At 43.9% G+C, this 20,794-nt stretch overlaps 1 protein-coding gene across 2 annotated transcripts in view; it reads right to left on the reverse strand.

Moving 5' to 3' along the window:
* LPGAT1 (lysophosphatidylglycerol acyltransferase 1) overlaps positions 1-20,794 on the reverse strand; it is a 159,146-nt gene that overhangs the window by 85,422 nt on the left and 52,930 nt on the right. Inside the window, exon 1 of one of the 2 annotated variants that reach the window (XM_040263113.1) lies at positions 53-208. The exons of the other annotated variant lie outside the window; for it this stretch is intronic. The gene's annotated coding sequence lies outside the window, so the exon portion shown is untranslated. Of the gene's footprint in view, positions 1-52; positions 209-20,794 lie in introns of those variants that run through there. 2 annotated transcript variants of the gene reach the window in all.

Consider the following 20,794-nt stretch of genomic DNA (forward strand, 5'->3'; position numbering starts at 1 on the left):
GGGCCCAGCCTGCGGCAGCCGCGGGGCCTGCACCCGCCGAGCCCGGACTCACCTCGGGCCGGCCCGGCCCCGGCCCCCGCTGCGGGAGCCAGAGGAGCCGGAAGACTGCATGGCCGGCGGAAGGAGGAGCGGCGCGGCCCGCACCCGGCCCCCGGCGGCGCCGAGACTCGGTCCCCGGGGCCTGGCCGCGTTTCACCGGGGCTGGCGGGGAGGGGCAGCGGGGAGGAAGCGGCGGGAGTCTGCACTGCTGCAGAGCCGCCCCCAGAGCGCCCTCTAATGAAGGCGCGGCGGCCGTCGTCCGCCCTCCCGCTCGCGCCACCGCCGCCCGCGCCGGGGACCCCGCTGTCCGTGGGTCGAGGCCCTTGGGGCCTGCCCGGTCCCTAGGCCGGGACCTGGCTTAGCCCGGGACCGAGGAAGAGAGCCGCTCGGAAAGATCTAGCAACGAGCTCCAACCCTTCCACCACACGAGAGTGATTTGGTCCAGATTTAGAGCCGCTTTTCTGCCGAAACAGCGGTTTTTCATTGTGAGGGCTCTCTCTCTTCTTGACAAACCCGATCACTGCCCGGACTGGGAAACTGTCCTCCTCGAAGACTGAATGCCCTCTTTTCTTTCCTAATGAAACCCAGCTGCTCTCACGGCTTTTCTTCTGACTCTCTCCAGAGGCTTAAGGTTTAGAGTTTAAAATCAATTCATGTTAAGTGCCAGAACTCTCGTTCCTGGAAAGCACATGGAACATTAATGATAGTTCCAATGTCCCATCCATCCTCCTGCTCGCCCCCCCCCACCAAAGAATCTAGTGGGAATGAGTGGTCTACATAGAGACACTAAAATTTGGTTAGTCGAAGAGGGAAAAGCAGGTAGACAGTAACGGTCATTGAGCGAGTGCTCAAAAATTCGTGTCCATAGGTACCCCTGGACAGGGCTGGGTCATTCCCAAGATACTATAGTTGCATTCTGTTTCAAAGGCTGGACCACCAGAAGAAAAATAGAGAAAGAGCCCAACGACCTCCCCACCTACACATTCTCATACGGTCTACTGCTGCTGCTGCTGCTAAGTCGCTTCAGTCGTGTCCTACTCTGTGCGACGCCATAGATGGCAGCCCACCAGGCTCCCCCGTCCCTGGGATTCTCCAGGCAAGAACACTGGAGTGGGTTGCCATTTCCTTCTCCAATGCATCCATGCATGCTAAGTCACTTCAGTCGTGTCCGACTCTGTGTGACCCTATGGACAGGAGCCCACCAGGCTCCTATGTCCACAGGAGTCTCTAGGCAAAAATACAGGAGGGGGTTGCCATTTCCTTCTTCACATTTGGCCTAGTAATTTTCAGTATTAAAAAAAAAGTATAAAATCTTGTTATATCCCTTAATCACATTTGTAAATTGAGGAGGGGCACTTTTTTTTTTTTTTTTTTTGGTGCCCTGCCATGGTGAACTGCCATATTTAAATCAGAATGCCACTTACTCTTCCTACAAAATGCTTATCACTGTGTTTGCTTCGGACTCTCAATGGCCTCTCTTTCTCGCAGTCCTTCAGCTCCTCTTTGGCTCACAGGTGAAAGAAAGAAAATTCACCTTAGGGACGTGTGAAAGAGTATTTCCTATTCCCTTGGGTGATGAGAAAATATGAAAGCACAGAGCCTGGCTGGAATAGTTGATTAGATTTCTTTCCATTTATTATTAATTTGTTTTTATTTATAGATGTTGTTTATTTCACCAATATTATAATTCTAACTGTACAGAGCATAAAAAGGCACAGGCCATGTCAGATATCTTTCTGTATAAGTTCAAGTGATGAATAGCATAGACAAATTAAATATGACCTTTCTATTCTTTGTATCAATGTTTCCTTTGAGAATTTAGGTGCCAAGGTAATAGCATCCTAAAATAAATCTCATGAGAAAAATAATATATATAGTTTATTGATTGTTTAAAATATGTCATAGTATTATTAAGTGGGTAAGATAGGTAAGACACATATTTCTTCTGAGAATCAAGAGTAAACTCCCCTAAGATTCCATTAGGTCCATCCCATTCAACATTCTCCACATGCTGGCAAATGCTGGCTGACACCTGGGGAGACATAACCTACAATGTGATCTGTACCTGGTTCCTGGATTACAGAGCATCTGCCAGAGCTCCAGATACACCAGCACTTGCTGAGATGTAATTAGGATCAATCAGTCATGCCCAGAAAAGGGCCAGAGGTTGGGGAAGACCTTTCACAGCAGGTGTCAAACTTTACCGTGCAGAAACATCACTTATCAGTTCATTCAGTTCAGTTCAGTTCAGTTGCTCAGTCCTGTCCAACTCTTTGTGACCCCATGAATCGCAGCACACCAGGCCTCCCTGTCCATCACCATCTCCCGGAGTTCACTCAGACTCACGTCCATCGAGTCCGTGATGCCATCCAGCCATCTCATCCTCTGTCATCCCCTTCTCCTCCTGCCCCCAATCCCTCCCAGCATCAGAGTCTTTTCCAATGAGTCAACTCTTCGCATGAGGTGGCCAAAGTACTGGAGCTTCAGCTTTAGCATCATTCCTTCCAAACCTCAACATCACTTATGGTGCCTACCAAAAAGAGAGATTCTTGAACCTCATATCAGAAAATTTTTCATACTCTAGGTTCAGAGGAGTTGGAGAACCTGCTTCTTTAAAAAAAAAAAAAAAAAACAAAAACATAGGTGGTTCTAATGCAGGCAGAGTAGGCAGATCTTGCTTTAAGAAACTCTGACCGAGAAGTATCCTGACATAATAACCTTTTCTTGACCTTTCATGATTTTAAATAATTCAATCATATCTGTTCTCATCTGTACTAGTTTGCTAGGGCTGCGATACAAAATATCACAGACTGGGGAGCATAAACAATAGAAGTTTATTTCTAGCACTTGCAAAGGCTGGAAATCACAGATCAAGGTGTTGGCAGGGTTTGTTTCTTCTGAAGCCTCTCACCTTGGCTTGTGGATGACCATCTTCTTGTGTATTACCATAGTCATCTGTCTATGCATCCAGGGGCCTGGTGTCATTCTTGTGTCCCAGTCTCTTCTTTCAAGGACCACAGTCCTTATACTAGTCATGTTGGATTAGCACCCACCTTAATGACCGCATTTAATTTAATTACCTCTTTAAAGGCCCTGTCTCCAAATACAGCCAGGTTCAGAAGTACTGATGGTTATGACTTCAATATATGAATTTTTGGGGGACAAGAGTCACCCATAATATCCTCCTTCTACTCTTTGGTGGTGGTGGTTTAGTCACTAGGTCATGTCTGACTCTTGTGACCCCATGGAATATAGCCCACCAGGCTCCTCTGTCCATGGGATTCTCCAGGCAAGAATACTGGAGTGGGTTGCCATTTCCTTCTCCAGGGGATCTCCCTGACATAGGAATCAAACTTAGGTCTCCTGCATTGCAGACAGATTCTTTACAGTAGCTTTATGGGAGGGATGTGGAAACCCTAACCAGTCAGCTGGTCCCCTCTTGACTGATTCCAACTTCATTAGACTTATCTTGAAGCTAAGTATATAGAACAAGACATGGTATTCCAGGTGTAGATATGCCCTGTTTTATTGCTCAGGGTGATTGAGAGAGCTTATCTTTTTAACATTTTTTACCACAGTAGTGTGTTTAGCTTCCAGACAGTTCAGTACCTACAATGGATAATTTGGGCTGGCTTCTTCAGGCAACAATTTCAGATGATGCTTTTATTTATTTCTTGTATTTCATATTTCATATTTTGCATTCTTTTGAAAAGTGAAAGTGTTAGTCACTCAGTCGTGTCTGACTCTTTGCAACCCCATGGACTGTAGCCTACCAGGCTCCTCTGTCCATGAGATTCTCCAAGCAAGAATACTGGAGTGGGTTGCCATTTCCTCCTCCAGGGGATCTTTCCAAACCAGGAATCAAGCCCAGGTCTGTATTCTCTTACCCTACATATGATACTTCCCTCTGGCCTACATTTTTTTCTCCACCATATTTCAACTTACTGATGCAGCCTCCTGAGATGTTTCTATAGGTTATTTCCATAATACCACAGGCCGACAGATGTGTAAAGGCTCTGAACAACTGTAACAAGAAGATTGGGATGACCAGTTCTTCAGGACAGATCTATAAAAAGCAGGGACTTTCTTCAAAGATTAACTAGCCTCCAGTCCCCTCTCCAACTACCTAGAGCTGGGTTTATCAAAACACAAACATAAATTGAGAATTTTACAATCTTTCTATATAGTACAGCCCAATAGGGGAAGAAGGAAAACATAGAGACCCCATCCTATAGCCACAGGAGTTATAGTTTCAGTTTCAAAGCTCACATTTGAACCATAAGAGGATGATCCTTTGAAAGAGAAATATGACTTCTTACTTTTCCGGGGGTCTCCAGACAGTTTAAAACGATTTAACCATGACACCCAAGAAGGTTTAATTCTATCCATCTGGTCCACATGCACACAGCAAATTAGGTTATAACCAAGGAGGAGCTCCCTTGGGATGAAGAATCCTTCTGGGCCCTCTCTTTTTCCTGGTGGCAATTAAAAAAACATTTCAGCTACCTGTGCCAGTTTCTGCACTAAAGCGCCACTGAACTATTTCTCTCTAGGGTAAACCCAACCAGCAGTTTCATAAAACATTCAATGACTTGACAAAGGCCCCCACATCGCTAGACACAGTTGCAACCTAGAAATTAGCCCCTAAGACAGTTATGCATTCTGAGTGTTGTCAGATTTAACTTCAGACAAAAAGGGAGATACATACGTATCGTGAAAAGGAAAGTGAAACTTGAAAGGGTTAGTCGCTCAGTGGTGTCTGACTCTTTGTGACCCCATGAGCTGTAGCCTGACAGGCTGCTCTGTCCATGGGATTTCCCAGGCAAGAATAGGAGTGGGTTGCCATGCCCTTTTCCAGAGGATCTTCTGAACCCAGGGATGGAAGCTGGGTCTCCTGCATTGTAGGCAGATTCTTTACCATCTGAGCTACCAGGGAAGCCTGGCACATATATATCTAAATATATATAAATATGAAATATACCATATATAATTTTTCTTCTATATTAGTATCCATAATCATTTTCCATGAAGTATGTTAGGGCTTGTAATGTTAACATTTTTTAGATAAGACTTGACAGAAGCCTTATTTAAGCCATTTCAGCAACTCTTTTTATTAACAAGATTGACTTTAAACAATACTGTGAAGTAAACAATTCTCTTTTCCTTCCTATGTCCTTCTTCTCTTCGACTAATTTCCTTTTCCCCTCTTGATACTGAAACGGTCCCTAGTTTCCAAGGGACACTGAAGACCCCATCTAAGACCCCCACCCCTAACAGACAACATTCTAAGCTAGAACCTATTTTCTCAGCTATCCAACATTGCATTTCAGCACTGTCTTTCTTGCCTCGTGGGGTAAACTAATCCCTGCTGAGTTGTGAATGGCTGAAACACACATTCCCTCTTCCTAAAGTATTAACATTTTATAAAGGACTTCCTTAAAAGCATTTCTACTGGTAGATTCCCAGGTACTGTTGTGGAGAAATATTCCTGTAAGATATTTTGGAGAGTCTATTTCAGCAAGTTCCTAACTGACAGAAGCTATAAAACCATGTAGTACCCGTAAGAATAAGACAAATCCAAATTTAAAATTGGCTTTTCCTAACATAAGAACTGAAATAACTTGATATTCATGATTATATTACAGTAATAATAATCATTGACATTTATTAATCACTTTCAACACTGCTGGCCCTGTTCTCAGTGCTTGCTTTCCAGGCATCAACTCATTCATTCTTCACAAAGACCTTATAAGGACCATACTGTCACCCACATTTTCAGTTCAGTTCAGTTGCTCAGTCATGTCTGACTCTTTGCAACTCCATGGACTGCAGCAGACCAGGCCTCCCTGTCCATCACCAACTCCCGGAGTTTATTCAAACTCATGTCCATTGAATTGGTGATGCCATCCAACCATCTCATCCTCTGTCGTCCCCTTCTCCTCCTGCCTTCAATCTTTCCCATCATCAAAGTCTTTTCCAATGAGTCAACTCCTCGCATGAGGTGGCCAAAGTATTGGAGTTTCAGCTTCAACATCAGTCCTTCCACTGAATATTCAGGACTGATTTCCTTTAGGATGGACTGGTTGGATCTCCTTGCTATCCAAGGGTTAGTCTCCTCCAATACCACAGTTCAAAAGCATCAACTCTTTAGCACTCAGCTTTCTTTATAGTCCAACTCTCACATCCATACATGACTACTGGGAAAATCCACAGCTTTGACAAGATGGATCGTTGTTGGCAAAGTAATGTCTCTACTTTTTAATATGCTGTCTAGGTTAGTTATAACTTTTTTTCCAAGGAGCAAGCTTCTTTTAATTTCATGGTTGCAGTCACCATCTGCAGGGATTTTGGAGCCCCCCCCCCAAAATAAAGTCTGACGCTGTTTCCACTGTTTCTCCATCTATTTGCCATGAAGTGATAGGACCAGATGCGATGATCTTAGTTTTCTGAATGTTGCGTTTTAAGCCAACTTTTTCACTCTCTTATTTCACTTTCATCAAGAGGCTCTTTAGTTCTTCTTTACTTTCTGCCATAAGGGTGGTGTCTTCTGTGTATCTAAGGTTATTGATATTTCTCCAGGCCATCTTGATTGCAGCTTGCGCTTCTTCCAGCCCAGTGTTTCTCATGATGTACTCTGCATATAAGTTAAATTAAGCAGGGTGACAATATACAGCCTTGACATACTCCTTTTCCTGTTTGGAACCAGTCTATTGTTCCATGTCCAGTTCTAACTGTTGCTTCTTGACCTGCATACAGATTTCTCAGGAGGCAGGTCAGGTGTTCTGGTATTTCCATCTCTTGAAGAATTTTCCATAGTTTGTTGTGATCCACACAGTCAAAGGCTTTGGCATAGTCAATAAAGCAGAAGTAGATGTTTTTTTTGGAACTCTCTTGCTTTTTCAATGATCCAGCAGATGTTGGCAATTTGATTTTTGGTTCCTCTGCATTTTCTAAATCCAGCTTGAACATCTGGAAGTTCACGGTTCAAGTACTGTTGAAGCCTGGTTTGGAGAATTTTCAGCATTACTTTGCCAGCATGTGAGATGAGATCAATTGTGCAGTAGTTTGAGCATTCTTTGGCATTGCCTTTCTTTAGGATTGGAATGAAAACTGACCTTTTCCAGTCCTGTGGCCACTGCTGAGTTTTCCAAATTTTCATATTGGAAATTGTGGCATATTGAGTTCAGGACTTTCACAGAACCATCTTTTAGGATTTGAAATAGCTCAACTGGAATTTCATTACCTCCACAAACTTTGTTTGTAACGATGCTTCCTAAAGCCCACTTGACTTCACATTCCAGGATGTCTGGCTCTAGGTGAGTGATCACACCATCGTGATTATCTGGGTCATGAAGATCTTTTTTGTATGGTTCTTCTGTGTATTCTTGCCACCTCGTCTTAATATCTTCTGCTTCTGTTAGGTCCATACCATTTCTGTCCTTTATTGTGCCCATCTTTGCATGAAATGTTCCCTTGGTATCTCTAATTTTCTTGAAGAGATCTCTAGTCTTTCCCATTCTATTGTTTTCCTCTATTTCTTTATACTGATCACTGAGGAAGGCTTTCTTATCTCTCCTTGCTATTCTTTGGAACTTTGCATTCAAATGAGTATATTTTTCCTTTTCTCCTTTGCCTTTTGCTTCTCTTCTTTTCATAGCTATATGTAAGGCCTCCTAAGATAACCATTTTGCCTTTTTGCATTTCTTTTTCTTGGTGTTGGTTTTGATCATTGCCTCCTGTACAATGTCACGCTGGAGCTCAAAAGGAGATACCCCACAGCCAAGGGCAGAGAAGCGAAGCCCCAGCAAGATGGTAGGTGCTGGAGTGGTGGCTGTGTGGCACTGAAGTGACTTTGAGGAGATACCCTGCATCCAAGAGCAAAGGATAAGCCCCAGCAAGATGGGAAGAGGGGTGAAATCGCATTTAGAATCAAACCCCATACCCACCAAAGATGCTCAGAGGGCTCAAAAATACCTTGTGCACACCACGACCAGAGATCCCACAGAGACTGAGCCAGAACTGTGTTTAAGTGTCTCCTGAGGAGATACGGGTCAGCAGTGTCCTGCTGCAGGGGCAGGGGCTCTGGGTGCAGCAGACATGCGTATGGCATAAGCCCTCTTGGAGGAGGTCACCATTAACCCCACAATAGAGCTGCCAGAACTTACACAGGACTGGGAAACAGACTCTTGGAGGGCACAAACAGAACCTTGTGCACATCAGGACCCAGGAGAAAGGAGCAGCGACCCCACGAGAGAGTGCCCCAGACTTGCCCGTGAGTGTCCAGGAGTCTCTGGGGAGGCGTGGGTTGGCAGTGGCCTGCTGCAGGGCTGGGGGCACTGAGTGCAGCAGTGCATCATGGGACCTTTTGAAGGAGGTCGCCATTATCCTCTTACCTCCACCATAGTTTGGCCTCAGATCAAACAACAGGGAGGGAACACAGCTCTTCCCATCAACAGAAAATTGGATGAAAGATTTACTGAGCATGGCCCCGCCCATCAGAACAAGACCCAGTTTCCCCCTCAGTCAGTCTCTCCCAGCAGGAAGCTTCCATAAGCCTCTTATCCTTCTCCATCACAGGGCAGAAAGACTGAAAACCACAGTCAGAGAAAACTAACCAATCTGATCATATTGACCATAGCCTTGTCTATCTCAGTGAAACTATGAGCCATGCTGTGTAGGGCCACCCAAGACAGACAGGTCATGGTGGAGAGTTCTGACAAACCATGGTCCACTGGAGAAGGGATTGGCAAGCCACTTCAGTATTCTTGCTTGAGAACCCCATGAACACTCACATTTTACAGGTGGGGAAATTAAGCATTCAGTCCCAGGTCACTTAGGCAGCAAGTGGCAGGGCTGCAACTCAATTCCTAATTCTCAGACTCCATTGCCTAAACCACACACTACAGTGCTGCTCTAGGAGAGGCTGGTAGAAAAGTTGTTCTCCACTGAGAGAGTGAGAGAAAGAGAGAGAGTGACAGGAAGTTTCAGGAGATGCTACTCTTCTCCAGCCTCATCTCTTATCATTCTCTTCTCACACCTTCCCCTCCCTCATAGTGTAGCCACACCAAAGTGCTCACCATCTTGAAAGAATGCACTGTGCAACTTCACACATACAAACTCATGCATTTTTTTTGTTAGTTTGCTTGTTTATGCTTTTCCCTTCTCGGTGTCTTTCTGATCCTATTCAGCCCTTGTGGTCCAGCTAAAATATCAAAGGATCCACGACCCCATCCCCACCCCCAGAATTCATTCTCCCTCTGTGTCCATTCTTATAGCCCAGTGCCTATCATATTGTAAGAGGCTAGGATATTTTATATTTTAGGTTGTCTGTTGAGAGTAAAGTTTCCATATCACCTGTCTCATTATTTTTCGAATGTCTAGCTTAGTGTCTTATATTTGGCAGGAAAAATTTTTTGAATTCAATGTTTATTTAATCTATTCAGACTGAATCATTTCATTTTTTTAGGTTAACTGGATATCTTGAATGGTAATATCATCATCCTCACCCAAACCATAGCCAGAAGAAATAAATGTTGCTAATACTTCATCTTAAGATGTGTTTCAACTTTTAAAAATGATTGTTTCAGTGACTAGAAGCACCTCAGGTGAATCACTAATTGTACAAAATAATATTGCCCCTTTTAATATTAATATATTCCTCCATTCTCAAGCTGTCCCCTACTCCCAATCAATCCTGGATGACGTGGTTGTAGTATTTTTCTTAAAGTGAAAGTTGAAGTCACTCAGCCATGTCTGACTCTATGGAACCCCGTGGACTATACAGTCCATGGGATTCTCCAGGCCAGAATACTGGAGTGGGTAGCCTTTCTCCTCTCCAGGGGATCTTCCCAACCCAGGGGTCAAACCCAGGTCTCCTGCATTGCAGGTGGATTCTTTACCAGCTGAGCCACAAGGGAAGTCCATTTTTCTTAAAGTTCCATTTTCAACATTTTATTTTCCTGCTCAAGTTTTGCCATTGTTTTTCCATGTCCTAGCAAACCAAGGGTGAGTGTCTCTGTCTGGTTTACTTCAGGACCTTAGCATCCAATTTCTCACTCGTTGTCCCAGAACCTATCAACCAATGGCCATGCATGCTGCTGTGTCTCCATGGGGTTCCCACAGCAGAACCTAGCACTCTAGGGTAGCAGACTGATGACTTCCATTTTCAATAAGGGCCACGAAATTAAAGACTGGCAAACACTGTCACATTCTACTTCAGTTCTCATTTACTTCCCAAACAGCCTCCTCTCCCTTTAAGCAAACACACTCCATACCTTTGCTTTGGCTGTTCCCCTACCTGGAATGTCATCCTTCTTTCTCTCTGACCATCTTTTTACAACCACTGGAAGCCCATCTTCTTGTCCAGAGTCCCTTGGCCCTCCAGAGTCCCTCCTCTGGATAACTACTGCATTGATAGAGAGCAAACACAGTTTTGATTTCCTGATTTGCTCTCACACATCCCTTCTGCATGCTTATTGAGGTGAATAGCCATAACTAACTGCCTGGTTCTGAGCCTGCAGTACAAAGTGATCTTGACATATAAACTGAACACATTGAGAAATTCCGGTCCACAGTTTCATGGTACCCCACTCAAACTGCAGAAGTCCCATCTCCTCCTTCTCGATTCTTTATCTGCTGGTCCTTCAGCAACTGATCCTTTCAGTCACCCTGTCCTTCCAAGCTCTATCCCCCAGTTTAAAGCTAAATCTTACTTCACTGTCTAGCTCCTCAGAAAAGTTAGGTCTTTTCAGGGCTGTGGATTCCCCTTCGTTTCCAGACAAAACTGCTGTCTATAAATTCCAGCTTGGCAGTTTCCCTAGACTGTGTCCACAACATTTCCCAGCACTGACTTCTTTCTGGAAAGAGTACCCTGACTAACTGCTTTGAACTCATTTCTTCTCCCTTTCCTCTGCTCCCATTTTTATCCTCAGGAGACCTTATGGAATCTCATATCTCAAGCTTTCTTTCACAATTCCCTGTCCTACCACTGTCAACAGACTCTTAACTTGGCTGGAAGCTTTTAATTCACAAGTATCCTGTGTCTCTGGGTTTCCCCACAAATATAAAAAGAAAACCAAACAACAAACCACTGCAGCATCTTTGTTCTGGTATTGGGATGGTGAAACTCAGTGATGTTTGATAAGGAAGAGAAATTCCCCCTTTACAGGAAAAGGGACACAGGATAATTCCACTTATGAACAGAGGAAAGAAGGTGTGAAGAAGTTACATGGCTTGTTCATCCTAGAGTGTATCACAAACAGAACTGCTGTGGTCTTAAGGTGACCAGTACCTCCCAGTTTACCTAAGCCTTTCATCATTTTAGCACTCAAAGCCCCACGGCCCAGGAAACTATTCAGTCTTGGCAAATAGTTGGTGATCCCCTATGGCATCTGGGTCCCCGGGCAGCCCCTAAGCCAGGTTGCAGAGGTCCAGCTTCCCCATGCAACCCACCTTTCCTCTGCCACTGCTGCTCCTGGGCAACTTGATACATCAACAAGCTGTTCAGGGTTGATAGCGTGTTTAGTGTTTGCTCTAATGTGTATCATCTGTCCTTTATCTAGGTTAAATTTCCCCTCTTATCCAAGCCTTCAGCAGTGCAGCTTGGCTCTTTCCAAAGGTTTCAACAGCTTAAATCATGGGAGGTTGGAGCAGAAATCTCCACCTTGCTCCTTTTCAAACTGTGTGTTTAAGGTTGATTTGTCATCTTGGGGACTGAGCCTGTTGCCCGAGACTCTCTTGTAATGAAAATCATGCCATTTTGCATTTCCCCAGTGCCATATGATCAACAGAGAGCTCTCTCTGTCTCTGTCTCTCACACACACAGACACACACACCTTGCTGTGTATTACTGATAACCCCCTGAGGTAGGCAGGTACTTACTGGTTGAAAGAGGTTAAGAAGGGTAAGGAAAGAATTTCTTTACAAGTGGTTTTCTTTTGAAATGTCTTCAGGAAACAGTTTATAAAACATGCTTTCAAAGCCTTTGTTTCTTTTAATTTCTGTCTTCAAAGCATAAACTGGAGATCTAAATTATTAGGAATCAGCCGCTGGTAACCACACAGCCTGGAGAAACTCCAGAGTGGGGCTGGGGGGATCCCGGTTCCTCCCTCCCAGCCAGCACAGGTCCTGGAGGAAGACAGGGTCCCACTCAGGAAGGGCCCACCCTCCATCACCCCACATTCTGGCAGGCCCTGTCTCCCTACATCCTCTCACCCAGAATATTATTTCTATAGGGGCTGTATGGGGACCCAGATGCCATAGAGGATCACCAACTATTTGCCAAGACTGAGGAGTTTCCTGGGCCGTGGGGCTTTGAGTGCTGATTGTAAATTGGGAACCATCAACAGAGTCCCTCATCCCTTGGTTTACTATTATAAGGTCTTCTAGGCACAAGCTCCTGTTTCAAGTGCTGTGAATTAAACAAGGCTTCGGATGAGACTTCCCTGCTGATCCAGAAGTTGAGAATCTGTCTTCCCCGGTCAGGGATCTAAGACCCCACATGCTGCCGGGCACCTGAACAGGGGTTCCTGCAGCTACTGGGCTCACACACTCTGGAGCCAGTGCTCCATAGCGAGGGAAAGCCCTCGCCCTGGGGTGAAGACCTGGCAGAGCCAAAGGAAAACAGAAACAAAGGAAACCACAACAAGGCTAGGGGCAAAGGGTGAGGCTAGGAACGCTGCCTCTCAAAGTGTGGGACTTTCAAAGTTTGCAGCCTTTCAAGGTGTTGTAGTTCTATAGTTTAAGTTCTTACATGAGGTTTTGGTAATGTTTCAGCACTCCACGTCATGTTGAATTGAATGACTTTCTTTCAAAAATGTACCTGCTCTATTTCAGTGTTTTTAAATGTGCCTAATCATCAGAGTCATCTGCAGGTCTTTTTAATTTGAGACTTTAGCTGTGAAAGTGCTACACTCAATATGCCAGCAAATTTGGAAAACTCAGCAGTGGCCACAGGACTGGAAAAGGTCAGTTTTCATTCCAATCTCAAAGAAAGGCAATGCCAAAGAATGCTCAAACTACCACACAATTGCACTCATCTCACATGCTAGTAAAGTAATGCTCAAAATTCTCGAAGCCAGGCTTCAGCAATACGTGAACCGTGAACTTCCAGATGTTCAAGCTGGTTTTAGGCAGACAAGGCAGAGGAAAAGGCAGAAGAACCAGAGATCAAATAGCCAACATCTGCTGGATCATGGAAAAAGCAAGAGAGTTCCAGAAAAACATCTATTTCTGCTTTATTGACTATGCCAAAGCCTTTGACTGTGTGGATCACAATAAACTGTGGAAAATTCTGAAAGAGATGGGAATATCAGACCACCTAACCTGCCTCTTGAGAAATCTGTATGCAGGCCAGGAAGCAACAGTTAGAACTGGACATGGAACAACAGACTGGTTCCAAATAGGAAAAGGAGTACGTCAAGGCTGTATATTGTCACCCTGCTTATTTAACTTTTATGCAGAGTACATCATGAGAAACGCTGGACTAGAAGAAACACAAGCTGCAATCAAGATTGCCGGGAGAAATATCAATAACCTCAGATATGCAGATGACACCACCCTTATGGCAGAAAGTGAAGAGGAACTAAAAAGCCTCTTGATGAAAGTGAAAGAGGAGAGTGAAAAAGTTGGCTTAAAGCTCAACATTCAGAAAATGAAGATCATGGCATCCAGTCCCATCACTTCATGGGAAATAGAAGGAGAAACAGTGGAAACAGGGCCAGACTTTATTTTTTGGGGCTCCAAAATCACTGCAGATGGTGACTGCAGCCATGAAATTAAAAGACGCTTACTCCTTGAAAGAAAAGTTATGACCAGCCTAGATAGTATATTCAAAAGCAGAGACATGACTTTGCCGACTAAGGTCCATCTAGTCAAGGCTATAGTTTTTCCAGTAGTCATGCATGGATGTGAGAGTTGGACTGTGAAGAAGGCTGAGCACCAAAGAACTGATCCTTTTGAACTGTGGTGTTGGAGAAGACTCTTGAGAGTCCCTTGGACTGCAAGGAGATCCAACCAGTCCATTCTGAAGGAGATCAGCCCTGGGATTTCTTTGGAAGGAATGATGCTAAAGCTGAAACTCCAGTACTTTGGCCAGTACCTCATGCGAAGAGTTGACTCATTGGAAAAGACTCTGATGCTGGGAGGGATTGGGGGCAGGAGGAGAAGGGGACGACCAAGGATGAGATGGCTGGATGGCATCCCTGACTCGATGGACGTGAGTCTGAGTGAACTCCGGGAGTTGGTGATGGACAGGGAGGCCTGGCGTGCTGCGATTCATGGGGTTGCAAAGAGTCGGACATGACTGAGTGACTGAACTGAACTGAGTGTATATAATCATCTCCTGGCGAGTCTGTTAAAAAGCAGATTCCCAGCCTCCTCCCTGAGATTCGGATTCAGGGGTTCTGGGGCAGGGCCTGGGGATCTTCAGAGTTAAAAAGCTCCTTCAGGTGACCTGAGGCAGGTGCTCTGAAGAGCGCTGTAGCCTTACTATTTCCTGTGTGGGCTGCCAACGTCAGTGTCACCCGGGAGGGATTAGAAATGCAAACTCTCAGGTAGAACCCTGGTCTTCTGAAGCAGGATCTGCATTTTAATAAGATCCCCAGGTGGCTTGTGTGTACATAAGGTCTGATAAGCAGTGCCCTACAATACAACTAACACCATCGCATCAACCCAAAATCTGAAAGCAAGTGAGAGCTATCAATGAACAACCTGGAACAAGCTTTCTTTTCCATGGGGCAGTTGGTGGCTCAGATGGTAAAGCGTCTGCCCGCAATGCAGGAGTCCTGGGTTTGATTCCTGGGTCGGGATCTTTTCCATGGGCCCTTTAAAGTGTACTCAACAAATATTCATTGGATGGATATGTTTTCATGGAAGAGGGACCATGGAATCATGTGTAAACTCCCTTGCATTGACACAATCCTGAATAAGCCGGAAGTCTACATAAGGGTTAAGAGTATACAAACGTGATCATTTTATATATTTTGGGAAGCCCCCATTAACCAATGGGTATTTACTTATTAGGTGTTTTCCAATGCCCAGAATTTTGCTTCTCCCATTCCATTTGGGAGAAAGAAAGATAATACAGGGAAGACTTATAGAAGATAATGAAATGCCTCAATGCTGTGTATGTGGGCATTCGATGTTGGCAATTAGAGTTCTAAAAAAGAGGAAGCATACTGACTGGAGGAATCAGTAAGGCCTCCATGGAGGAGGAGTGAGCAGGTTGGTGAAGTGTGGGGGGTGTTATGCAAGCTGTCAGGAGGCCTTCCCAAGAAGGAGAGAGAGCAAAGAGAGTAAAACTTAAAATGAGCTTGACCTGTCTGGGAGACAGAGAAATAAACAGTCTTATTGTGGCAAAAATTTCAGGGAAATGAAGAACAGAAAACAAAAAGGTTATGTAGGATGAAACTAAGGGCTTCCCAGGTGGCACCACTGGCACCAGCTGCCAGTGCAGGAGACACAAGAGACACAGGTTCAATCCCTGAGTCGAGAAGATCCCCTGGAGGAGGGCGTGGCACCTACTCCAGTATTCTTGCCTGGAGAATCCCATAGACAGAGGAGCCTGTACAGTCCACAGGGCACAGAGTCAGACACGACTGAAGTGACAGTATATTGTATTATTAGGATGAAACTAAATTGTAGATGTATGAAGGTCAGAAGTAGAATTGGTACAGCATGTGTTTGGACAATGCTTATTTTCCCCAATCCATTCTCTCTTTCTTCTTGATAAGATTTTTTAAAATTATAGTATATAGACTAAGGACTTCCCTGGTGGCTCAGAGGTAAAGAACCCACCTGCCAACGCAGGAGATGTGGGTTCAATCCCTGGGTCAAAGATCCCTTGAAGAAAGACATAGCAACTCACTCCAGTTTTCTTGCCTGGGAAATCCCATGGACAAAGGAGCTTTGTGGGCTACAGTCCATGGGGTTGCAAAAGAGTAGGAAACAACGGAGCAACTAAACAATAACAATAGGTGACTAAGGGGATTTTTTTTAAAGTTGGTTACATAGCCAACCAAGACAAAGACTACACATCCCAGCCTCCTTTACAGAGCAGTGTGATCAGATGACTTTTTGTCCAATGAGATATAAACAAAAGAGTATGTGTCAGCTGTGACCTCTCTAAGTACTTTTAAAGGATGGGGGCATACCCTTTTTGACATCTTCCACTTTCTTGGTAACTAAAGAGGGATGAGGATAACTGGAGCTCAAGTAACCATTTTGGACCGGAAAGTGAAATTCACAAGCTAATGTGAACAAACAGGGACACAGGAGGAGTCTGGGTCCCTAAAGAGCAGACCATGCTAACCCCAGGCTGTTTTCCTCTGGTCTCTTTAATATGAGAAAGATGTTTAATCTTACATCTTCCTTTAGTCACTAACATTATATTTTGGCCTTTCTGTCATGCACAGACAAACCTAATTCAAATTCCTAAACCATGTAATTGAAAGCCAAAAATGCAAGCACTTATGCACCAGGCGCCATCCTCGTTCTGGGTCGGGTCACCAACCCTCTGACCCTAATAGATTATTACCTAATCTCCCTGAGCCTTTGTCTTCTCACACGTAAAGTAGGGAAAACGTTCCTCAAGGGTGGTTGTGAGGAGCAAATTAGATGAACTATATAAAGTATCTAGTGCAGAGCTAGTGTATAGCACACTCTTAATAACTGTACTCCTTCTAATTATATACAAGGACATAGCAACAGATCACTGTGGGACGCAGTGGCTGTGGAAATTCAGAGGATGTCTGTATCTAGAAGGTTCGCATGGCAGTAGTGGACTTCATGTTTGAAAGGTGGATAGACTGAAAGCAGGAAAATGCTTCAGAAGTCTCAAGTCTACCCTATGGCATTAGCAGTGGAAAAGAAGCAGATATTTAATGAGCCTTTTTTTTCTGTCTCAGGCACATTCTAGGAGTTAAAATTACAATAAAAAATAGAAACACACATCTTCTTAACACTCACAGAGTTCACAGCCTGCGAGTCAGACATTAAACTATAATGATTAATCGTATGACCATGTTAGTACTATGGAGGAAAGGAGAATGTTCTGAGAGCTTGTGTTAGAGGCGCTTAGAGTGACGTAGGATTCCACTAAGATATGAAGGATGAACCTGAGTTAACTAAGGGAAAGGAGCAGAAGGTACAGCCCCTGCAGGGAATTGAAAGGCAAAGGCCCTGAGATGGAAAGGAGCAGGATAAGTTCTCATAAATAAGATGAAACCAGTGTACCTGAAGTGGAGAGCCCACAGGGGAGCCCAGTATGAGACGAGCTGGAGAGGAAGGCAAGAGACAGGTCCTGCAGGGCCTTGGAGACCATCATAAAGGGTTCTGTGCTAAAGAAGATCGGCTGCTGGCCATCCTAGGATAACGATCCATATCAATTTGTCTGGGACTGAGGGATATGAGACTTTCAGTGCTAAAACTAGCACATTTCTGGGCAAACCAAGGGGTTGGTCTTCTTAGTGATCTAATTTTTTTCTAAAGACCACAGTCTGGCTGCCATGTGGAAAACCAAGTGTAGGAGTTCAGAAATGGAATTAAGATAATTGTCAGGACATGGTGAGAGGTTGGAAATGCTATTTCCAAGACCACATGAATTAACTCAAATAGAACGATGGTATCTGGACTCCCAGTCCCACATAGGAACTACTTTGATTCCATTCATCAAAGCACTGAAATACTCGGGTAGACCCAAGAGGACATCACCTTAGCCAAACTACAAACTATCTGGTCTAATCCTTGGTTTCAAGAATTATGGCTAATTAGCCTACTACCTTTAGGCAAAGATCATTTAAATCACATTAGACCAAAGTGTTCCCCAAGGAAAACAACCTTTTTTTTTTTCAATAGCCCAATAATTACACCTAACTGCAAAAGAAACCAGAAATTCTTTCACCTCCTCTGAAATACTTTTCCTCCTGCTAGAAAGTGGTACAGTAGTTACCAGGAGCTACTGATCTAGGTTTTATTGGTATGAGAACTGTGTTTTTGATAATATTTCCTAAGAATCATTTGCTTCTGTCTTCTTTCTTAACCCATGTTTCTAAACTGTTGTGGCAATTTTTTAAAAATTTTATTGGAACACAGCTCCCCCCACCCTATCTGATTATATTTTGTCTGTAGTTTCTTTCATGCTACAATTGCAGAGTTAAGTGGTTGTTTTTTAATTATTTATTTACTTTTGACCGCTCCATGTGGCTTTCAGGATCTTAGTTCCCTGACTAGGATTAAACCCTAGCTCCTGGCATTGGAAGCTGAGTACTAAACACTAGACCACCAGGGAATTCCCAGGGAGTTATTATTATTGTTGCTGCTGCTGCTGCTACGTCACTTCAGTCGTGTCTGACCCTGTGCGATCCCATAGACGGCCTCCTACCAGGCTCCTCTGTCCCTGGGATTCTCCAGGCAAGAACACTGGAGTGGGTTGCCATTTCCTTCTCCAGTTATTATTATTATTATATAATTCCAAGACAATTGGAGAAGGCAATGGCAACCCACTCCAGTATTCTTGCCTGGAGAATCCCAGGGACAGAGGAGCCTGGTAAACGGCCATCTATGGGGTCGCACAGAGTCGGACATGACTGAAGAGACTTAGCAGCAGCAGCAGTAGCAGACAATTATTATAATTGTCATTGTAGTTTAATGATAATTTTAACATTCTTTGCAAAATGTTCTTTTTAGTAGGAATAGCAAACAGTATGTATAACTTAATTACTGCCTCTTTTTTGCACCATAAAACTAATCAATAGCTTAGGAAATGAACGATTAGGATTCTGAGCCGAGCAAACATGATGCAAAAAGCTTGATGTTGTAGAATCAAAATTTGTGCTTAAACATAGATACGTTTTTTCCATTTATATTTAATCTAAAATTTCTAAAAACCTATAAGAACTCAAAAGTCTGTCTAGTCACGGCTATGGTTTTTCCAGTGGTCATGTATGGATGTGAGAGTTGGACTGTGAAGAAAGCTGAGCGCCGAAGAACTGATGCTTTTGAACTGTGGTGTTGGAGAAGACTCTTGAGAGTCCCTGGGACTGCAAGGAGATTCAACCAGTTCATCTTAAAGGAGATCAGTCCTGGGTGTTCATTGGAAGGACTGATGCTAAAGCTGAAACTCCAATACTTTGGCCACCTCATGTGAAGAGTTGACTCACTGGAAAAGACCCTGATGCTAGGAGGGATTGCGGGCAGGAGGAGAAGGGGACGACAGAGGATGAGATGGCTGGATGGCATCACCGACTCGAAGGACATGAGTTTGAGTAAACTCTGGGAGTTGGTGATGGACAGGGAGGCCTGATGCTGCTGCTGCTGCTGCTAAGTCACTTCAGTCGTGTCCGACTCTGTGACCCCATAGACGGCAGCCCACCAGGCTCCACCATCCCTGGGATTCTCCAGGCAAGAACACTGGAGTGGCTTGCCATTTCCTTCTCCAATGGATGAAAGTGAAAAGTGAAAGGGAAGTCGCTCAGTCGTGTCCAGCTCTTTGCGACTCCATGGACTGCAGTCCACCAGGCTCCTCCATCCATGGGACTTTCCAGGCAGGAGTACTGGAGTGGGTTGCCATTGCCTTCTCCACAGGGAGGCCTGGCGTGCTGCAATTCATAGGGTGGCAAAGAGTCAGACACAACTGAGCGACTGAACTGGAACTGGAACTGGATACCTATGCTGCTGCTGCTATTAAGTTGCTTCAGTCATGTCCAACTCTGTGTGACCCCATAGACGGCACCCCACCAGGCTCCCGCATCCGTGGGATTCTCCAGGCAAGAACACTGGAGTGGGTTTTACACCTATAATGTATATAAATATTTTCTTTGCAAAGTAACAATTAGCATATCTTAATATTATTAAATTATACTCTATGGGGCTTCCCAGGTGGTCCAGTGGTAAAGAATCTGCCTGCCAATGCAGGATACTCAAGAGACAAGGATTCAATTCCTGGGTCAGGAAGATCCGCTGGAGGAGGAAATGGCAACCCACTCCTGTATTCTTGCCTGGAGAATTCCATGGACAGAAGAGCCTGGCAGGCTACAGTCATTATTAAATTATACTCTGCAATATTTAGCACTGTTAAATTAATTTAATTGTAAAAACATTGAGAATAATGTTAATAAAATAATTCTTAAAATCTTATAGCAGTGACCAGGATGAGTTTGGATGATCTGGAGTTCACATGAATGTGTAGCAACCTCTCTGCCTGTGACTGTATATCTGTAAAGCTGTTTCACAAATACATGTGCATATATATATGTATATTATTGCCATCCTAATGGGTGTTAAGTGGTGCCTCATTGTATTTTTGATTTGCATTTTTTTGGCAGTTAATTATGTTGAATATCTTTTTATGTGCTTATTGTCCATTTGTAAATTTTTGTTAGAGAAATAACTATTCAGATGCTTTGTCCTTTTTTAATTGTGTTTTTTATCTTTTTACTTTTAAGTTGTGAAAGTAATTTGTATATTCTAAATACAAGTCCTGTATTTAGATATGTGAGTTACAAATATTTTATTTCATTTTATGGGTTTCCGTTTTCCTTTTATTTTTTTGCAGAATCTTAGTTCCCAAACTAAGGATTGAACCTGGGCCTTGGCAGTGAAAGTGCCAAGTCCTAGTCTCTGGACCACCAGAGAATCCCCTCTTTTTACTTTCTTCATGATGGAGCACAAACGTTTTTTATTTTGATGATATCTAATTTTTCTTTTGTATGTTGTGCTTTTGGTGTCATATCTAAGAAACCATTGCTTACTCCAAGAT

Source organism: Oryx dammah, unplaced genomic scaffold (genome assembly GCF_014754425.2).
Source record: "Oryx dammah isolate SB20612 unplaced genomic scaffold, SCBI_Odam_1.1 HiC_scaffold_21, whole genome shotgun sequence".
Classification (NCBI taxonomy): domain Eukaryota; kingdom Metazoa; phylum Chordata; class Mammalia; order Artiodactyla; family Bovidae; genus Oryx; species Oryx dammah.